Source organism: Oncorhynchus nerka, linkage group LG3 (genome assembly GCF_034236695.1).
Source record: "Oncorhynchus nerka isolate Pitt River linkage group LG3, Oner_Uvic_2.0, whole genome shotgun sequence".
In the NCBI taxonomy this organism is placed as follows: Eukaryota; Metazoa; Chordata; class Actinopteri; order Salmoniformes; family Salmonidae; genus Oncorhynchus; species Oncorhynchus nerka.
In genome coordinates this window covers 16,776,947-16,785,052 of record NC_088398.1, presented here as the reverse complement: position 1 = coordinate 16,785,052, position 8,106 = coordinate 16,776,947, and positions in this window count along the sequence as shown.

Sequence of the window (8,106 nt, the reverse complement as noted above, 5' to 3'; positions counted from 1 at the left end):
GCTGGGCTCAGAGGTGGGGTGATGAGATCAATCAGTCAATCAACCAACTAACCAATTAATGGAGTTACTTAGCAGCTCACTCTCTATATCACAACATGATCTCAACGCTCATGGGGCCAGAGTTCGAAATGAACCATCAGAGCCTTTTGAATTATGCTCCCAAGTGGCGCAGCCGTCTAAGGCACTGAATGTCAGTGCAATAGGTGTCACTACAGTCCCTGGTTCAAATCCAGCCTGTATGACATTTGGCCGTGATTGGGAGTCCCATAGGTCGGTGAACAATTTGCCCAGCATTGTCTGGGTTTGGCCGGGGTAGGCCGTCATTGTAAATAAGAATTTGTTCTTAACTGACTTGCCTAGTTAAATTAAATATATATATATTAACGTACATGTTGGAGCTGCTACAGAAATAGAATATGTAGATCAGTCATGATTCTCTCTCTTACAAACTAGACAGTGGTGTAAAAATACTTCAAGGTACTACTTAAGTAGTTTGTGCGGTTTTTGTCCTTTACTTTTAATATTTTTTACAACTTTACTTCACTACACTCCTAAAGAAAATAATGTACTTTTTACTCCATACATTTTCCCTGAGACCCAAAAGTACTCATTACATTTTGAATGCTTAGCAGGACAGAAACATTGTCCAACTCATACACTTATGAAGAGAACATCCCAGGTCATCCCTACTGCATCTTATCTGGCGGACTCACTAAACACACATGCTTTGTTTGTAACTGATGTCTAAGTGTTTGGAGTGTGCCGCTGGCTATCTGTAAGTCAATTTAAAAAACAAGAAAATGGTATCGTTTGGTTAGTTCAATATAAGGAATTTGAAATGATTTATACTTTTATTATATCAAAGTAATTACATTTTCTTTTGATACTTAAGTATATTTCAAACCAAATAATTTTACTCAATTGTTATTGTACTGGGTGACTTTCACCTTTTCTTAAGTCATTTTCTATTAGGGTATCTTGACGTTTACTCAAGTATTACAATTGAGTACTTTTTCCACAAATGATTCTAGGTGAGATAATAAATGGAAACAGAATCTTAAACATCCTGCTTTATCATTATAGCTGAGCACACATGCTCCAATCAGCGCAAAGCAACTCAACTACATACAGTGCAGTCAAAAAGTATCCACACCCATTGACTTTTTCCATATTTTGTTGCGTTACATTGAGATTTTATGTCACTGGCCTACCCATAATGTCAAAGTGGAATATGTTTTTACATTTCTTTACAAATTAATTAAAAATGAAAAGCTTAAATGTTCTGAGTAAATAAGTATTCAACCCCTTTGTTATGGCAAGCCTAAATAAGTTCAGGAGTAAAAATGTGGATAACAAGTCACACAATAAGTTGCATGGAATGTGGGCAATAATAGTGTTTAACATGATTTTTGAATGACTACCTCATCTCTGTACTTCACACATACAATTATCTGTAAGGTCAAACAGTGAATTTCCAACACAGATTCAAATACAAAGAAGAGCACATATTGGTAGATGGGTAAAATATGGCAGACATTGAATATGCCTTTGAGCCTTTGAGAAGTTATTAATTACACTTTGGATGGTGTATCAATATACCCAGTCACTACAAAAGATACAGGTGTCCTTCCTAACTCAGTTGCCGGAGGGGCAGGAAACCACTCAGGGATTTCACCATGAGGCCAATGGTGAAAACAGTTACCGAGTTTAATGGCTATGATCGGAGAAAACTGAGGATGGATCAACAACATTTTAGTTACTCCAAAATTACATTGAAAATAAGGAAGCTTGTACAGAATAAAAAATATTCCAAACATGCACTGTTTGCAATAAGGCAGTAAAGTAAAACTGCAGAAAATGTAGCAAAGAAATCAACTTTATGTCCTGAATACAAAGTGTTATGTTTGGGGCAAATCCAACAACATCTCTTCATATTTTCAAGCATGGTGGTGGCTGCATCATGTTATGGGTATGCTTGTCATCGGCAAGAACTGGGGATTTTTTTTGCATAAAAATAAACGGAATGGAGCTAAGTGCAGGCAAACCTCTAGAGGAAAACCTGGTTCAGTCTCTTTTTCATCAGACACTGGGAGATAAAAAAATCTTTCAGCATGACAATAACCCAAAACACAAGGCCATATCTACACTAAGGTTGCTTACCAAGACAGTGAATGTTCCTGAGTGGCCGAGTTACAGTTTTGACTCCAAATCTACTTTGAGGCTTTAAAAGTGTTCTTACACTGTGATTTTGAACATTCAAAGCAACTGGGAAACGTCCACGGCAGGCATTGTTGCAGCATTTAGCTTGCTCTATACCTTCTGAGTGATAGGATTCACGAGCACCACCACCAATCAGCCTACACTACTGCACACACCCATTGTTACTATGACAACTATCATTGCCATGTCATCAAATCAAATAACTGCTGTCTGGACACACACAAATCAGATTTGGTCACTTGTAACTTGCTGTTTGGAAAGTCAGTAATCGAAAACGGATTTGAAAAACAAAACTGATTTGAGCATTAAAGCCTGCATTGTGAACAAGGCTTTAGAAACGTAACCAGAAAGACTCACAGCTGTAATCACTGCCAAAGGTACTTTTACAAAGTATTGACTCAGTGGTGTGGATATTTATGTAAATGAGATATTTCTGTATTTAATTTACAATACAATTTGCAATAAAATTCTAAAAACATGTTTTCACTTTGTCATTATGGGGTATTGTGTGTAGATGGGTAAAAAATATATATTTTGAATTCGGGCTGTAACAACAAAATGTGAAATAAGTCAAGGGGTGTGCGATGGCACGGACACAACAGCAGTGTGTGTGAGCCGATCCCTGTGGGATACATTCAGCAACCCCCCCACAACACACACACCACTGACCCAACACGTTTAATAATAAATATGTCTTATTCAAATCAAATCAAATGTATTTATATAGCCCTTCGTACATCAGCTGATATCTCAAAGTGCTGTACAGAAACCCAGCCTAAAACCCCAAACAGCAAGCAATGCAGGTGTAGAAGCACGGTGGCTAGGAAAAACTCCCTAGAAAGGCCAAAACCTAGGAAGAAACCTAGAGAGGAACCAGGCTATGTGGGGTGGCCAGTCCTCTTCTGGCTGTGCCAGGTGGAGATTATAATAGCTGCATCTTGTGAAGAGAAGCATCCTCAGGCTGAATATCACACCATCAGGATGCCAATGATACCATAGAAGCTCATCCAACTCAACGTCCTCTCTAAACACAAGACCTACCAGAGCCATAGATAATGGGCTTGTCCACACTGCAGCCAACAGTGCAGGTGGATGATGTCTGACTGGCTTTCGGAGCCATCATCGACTCAGGGGGTTTTATCCAACATGTCTCCGGACCTACTCACTGCCACAGTCATACTCTTGACCTAGTCCCGTGGAATAAATACTGTGGATCTTAATGTTTTTCCTCATAATCCTAGACTATCGGACCACCATTTTATTACATTTGCAACCGCAACAAATAATCTGATCAGACCCCAACCAAGGACCATCAAAAGTCGTGCTATAAATTCTCGGACAACCCAAAGATTCTTAGATGCCCTTCCAGACTCCCTCCACTTACCCAAGGACGTCAGAGTACAAAAACCTGTTAAATCAAATCAAATCAAATGTTATTTGTCACATACACATGGTTAGCCGATGTTAATGCGAGTGTAGCGAAATGCTTGTGCTTCTAGTTCCGACAATGCAGTAATAACCAACAAGTAATCTAGCTAACAATTCCAAAACTACTACCTTATAGACACAAGTGTTAGGGGATAAAGAATATGTACATAAAGATATATGAATGAGTGATGGTACAGAGCGGCATAGGCAAGATACAGTAGATGGTATTGAGAGCAGTATATACATATGAGATGAGTATGTAAATAAAGTGGCTAGTGATACATGTATTACATAAGGATGCAGTAGATGATATAGAGTACAGTATATACGTATACATATGAGATGAATAATGTAGGGTATGTAAACATTATATTAGGTAGCATTGTTTAATGTGGCTAGTGATATATTTTACATAATTTCCCATCAATTCCCATTATTAAAGTGGCTGGAGTTGAGTCAGTGTGTTGGCAGCAGCCACTCAATGTTAGTGGTGGCTGTTTAACAGTCTGATGGCCTTGAGATAGAAGCTGTTTTTCAGTCTCTCGGTCGCAGCTTTGATGCACCTGTACTGACCTCGCCTTCTGGATGATAGCGGGGTGAACAGGCAGTGGCTCGGGTGGTTGTTGTCCTTGATGATCTTTATGGCCTTCCTGTGACATCGGGTGGTGTAGGTGTCCTGGAGGGCAGGTAGTTTGCCCCCGGTGATGCGTTGTGCAGACCTCACTACCCTCTGGAGAGCCTTACGGTTGTGGGCGGAGAAGTTGCCGTACCAGGCGGTGATACAGCCCGACAGGATGCTCTCGATTGTGCATCTGTAGAAGTTTGTGAGTGCTTTTGGTGACAAGCAGAATTTCTTCAGCCTCCTGAGGTTGAAGAGGCGCTGCTGCGCCTTCTTCACGATGCTGTCTGTGTGGGTGGACCAATTCAGTTTGTCTGTGATGTGTACGCCGAGGAACTTAAAACTTACTACCCTCTCCACTACTGTTCCATCGATGTGGATAGGGGGGTGTTCCCTCTGCTGTTTCCTGAAGTCCACAATCATCTCCTTACTTTTGTTGACGTTGAGTGTGAGGTTATTTTCCTGACACCACACTCCGAGGGCCCTCACCTCCTCCCTGTAGGCCGTCTCGTCGTTGTTGGTAATCAAGCCTACCACTGTTGTGTCGTCCGCAAACTTGATGATTGAGTTGGAGGCGTGCGTGGCCACACAGTCGTGGGTGAACAGGGAGTACAGGAGAGGGCTCAGAACGCACCCTTGTGGGGCCCCAGTGTTGAGGATCAGTGGGGTGGAGATGTTGTTGCCTACCCTCACCACCTGGGGGCGGCCCGTCAGGAAGTCCAGTACCCAGTTGCACAGGGCGGGGTCGAGACCCAGGGTCTCGAGCTTGATGACGAGCTTGGAGGGCACTATGGTGTTAAATGCCGAGCTGTAGTCGATGAATAGCATTCTCACATAGGTATTCCTCTTGTCCAGATGGGTTAGGGCAGTGTACATTGTGGTTGAGATTGCATCGTCTGTGGACCTATTTGGGCGGTAAGCAAATTGGAGTGGGTCTAGGGTGTCAGGTAGGGTGGAGGTGATATGGTCCTTGACTAGTCTCTCAAAGCACTTCATGATGACGGAAGTGAGTGCTACTGGGCGGTAGTCGTTTAGCTCAGTTACCTTAGCTTTCTTGGGAACAGGAACAATGGTGGCCCTCTTGAAGCATGTGGGAACAGCAGACTGGGATAGGGATTGATTGAATATGTCCGTAAACACACCAGCCAGCTGGTCTGCGCATGCTCTGAAGGCGCGGCTGGGGATGCCGTCTGGGCCTGCAGCCTTGCGAGGGTTGACACGTTTAAATGTTTTCCTCACGTCGGCTGCAGTGAAGGAGAGTGTCAGTGGCACTGTATTGTCCTCAAAGCGGGCAAAAAAGTTATTTAGTCTGCCTGGGAGCAAGACATCCTGGTCCGTGACGGGGCTGGTTTTCTTTTTGTAATCCATGATTGACTGTAGGCCCTGCCACATACCTCTTGTGTCTGAGCCGTTGAATTGAGATTCTACTTTGTCTCTATACTGACGCTTAGCTTGTTTGATTGCCTTGCGGAGGGAATAGTTACACTGTTTGTATTCGGTCATGTTTCCGGTCACCTGATTAAAAGCAGTGGTTCGCTCACGCGAATGCTGCCATCAATCCACGGTTTCTGGTTTGGGAATGTTTTAATCGTTGCTATGGGAACGACATCTTCAACGCACGTTCTAATGAACTCGCTCACCGAATCAGCGTATTCGTCAATGTTGTTGTCTGACGCAATACGGAACATATCCCAGTCCACATGATGGAAGCAGTCTTGGAGTGTGGAATCAGATTGGTCGTACCAGCGTTGAACAGACCTCAGCGCGGGAGCTTCTTGTTTTAGTTTCTGTCTGTAGGCAGGGATCAACAAAATGGAGTCGTGGTCAGCTTTTTGTTAACCACCTGAGGGACTAAATGTAACCTTGTGTAATACCCTAGATGTAGTCGCACTGCTAAAAACAAAAAAAACATTTGTCATAAGAAACTAGCTCTCTGGTATACAGAAAGTACCCGAGCCCTGATGCAAGCTTCCAGAAAATTGGAAAGGAAATGGCGCTACACCAAACTGGAAGTCTTTCGACTGGCTTGGAAAGACAGTACCGTGCAGTATCGAAGAGCCCTCACTGCTGCTCGATAATCCTATTCTTCCAACATCATTGAGGAGAATAAGAACAATCCAAAATGTTGATACTGTCGCAAAGCTAACTAAAAAGCAGCATTCCCCAAGGGAGGATGGCTTTCACTTCCGCAGTGATAAAATCATGAACTTCTTTGACGAAAAGATCATGATCATTAGAAAGCAAATTACGAACTCCTCTTTAAAGTTCAGTTGTCCTGAGTCTGCACAACACTGCCAGGACCTAGGTTCAAGGGAGACACTCGGGTTGTTTAATACTATATCTCTTGACACGATGAAAATAGTCTTGGCCTCTAAACCTTCAAGCTGCATACATTTACATTACATTTAAGTCATTTAGCAGACGCTCTTATCCAGAGCGACTTACAAATTGGTGCATTCACCTTATGACATCCAGTGGAACAGTAGTGCATCTAAATATTTTAAGGGGGGAGAGAGGGATTACTTTATCCTATCCTAGGTATTCCTTAAAGAGGTGGGGTTTCAGGTGTCTCCGGAAGGTGGTGATTGACTCCGCTGTCCTGGCGTCGTGAGGGAGTTTGTTCCACCATTGGGGGGCCAGAGCAGCGAACAGTTTTGACTGGGCTGAGCGGGAACTGTACTTCCTCAGTGGAAGGGAGGCGAGCAGGCCAGAGGTGGATGAACGCAGTGCCCTTGTTTGGGTGTAGGGCCTGATCAGAGCCTGGAGGTACTGAGGTGCCGTTCCCCTCACAGCTCCGTAGGCAAGCACCATGGTCTTGTAGCGGATGCGAGCTTCAACTGGAAGCCAGTGGAGAGAGCGGAGGAGCGGGGTGACGTGAGAGAACTTGGGAAGGTTGAACACCAGACGGGCTGCGGCGTTCTGGATGAGTTGTAGGGGTTTAATGGCACAGGCAGGGACCCTATTCCAAATAAACTACTGAAAGAGCTGCTTCCTGTGCTTGGCCCTCCTATGTTGAACTTAATAAATGGCTCCCTATCCATCGGATGTGTATAAAACTCACTAAAAGTGGCAGTAATAAAGCCTCTCTTGAAAAAGCAAAACCTTGACCAAGAAAATATAAAAAATATCGGCCTATATCGATTCTCCCATTCCTCTCAAAAAATTTGAAAAAGCTGTTGCGCAGCAACTCACTGCCTTCCCGAAGACAAACAATGTATACGAAACAGTTCAGCCAGGTTTTAGACACCATAGTACTGACTGCACTCGTGAAGGTGGTAAATTACCTTTTAATGGCATCAGACCAAGGCTCTGCATCTGTCCTCGTGCTCCTAAACCTTAGTGCTGCTTTTGATACCATCGATCACCACAATGTTCTGGAAACCCAAATTGGTCTACATGGACAAGTTCTGGCTTGGTTTAGATCTTATCTGTCGGAAATATATCAGTTTGTCTCTGTGGATGGTTTGTCTTCTGACAAATCAACTGTAAATTTCGGTGTTCCTCAGGGTTCCGTTTTAGGCCCACTATTGTTTTCACTATATATTTTACCTCTTGGTGATGTCATTCGGAAACATAATGTTAACTTTCACTGCTATGCGGACGATACACAGCTGTACATTTCGATGAAACATGGTAAGCCCCAAAATTGCCCTCCCCGGAAGCATGTTTTTCAGACATAAGGAAGTGGATGGCGGCAAATGTTTTACTTTAAACCTCGGACAAAACAGAGATGCTAGTTCCCAAGAAACAAAAAGATGTTCTGTTGGATCTGACAATTAATCTTGATGGTTGTACAGTCATCTCAAATAAAACTGGGAAGGACGTCGGCGTTACTCTGG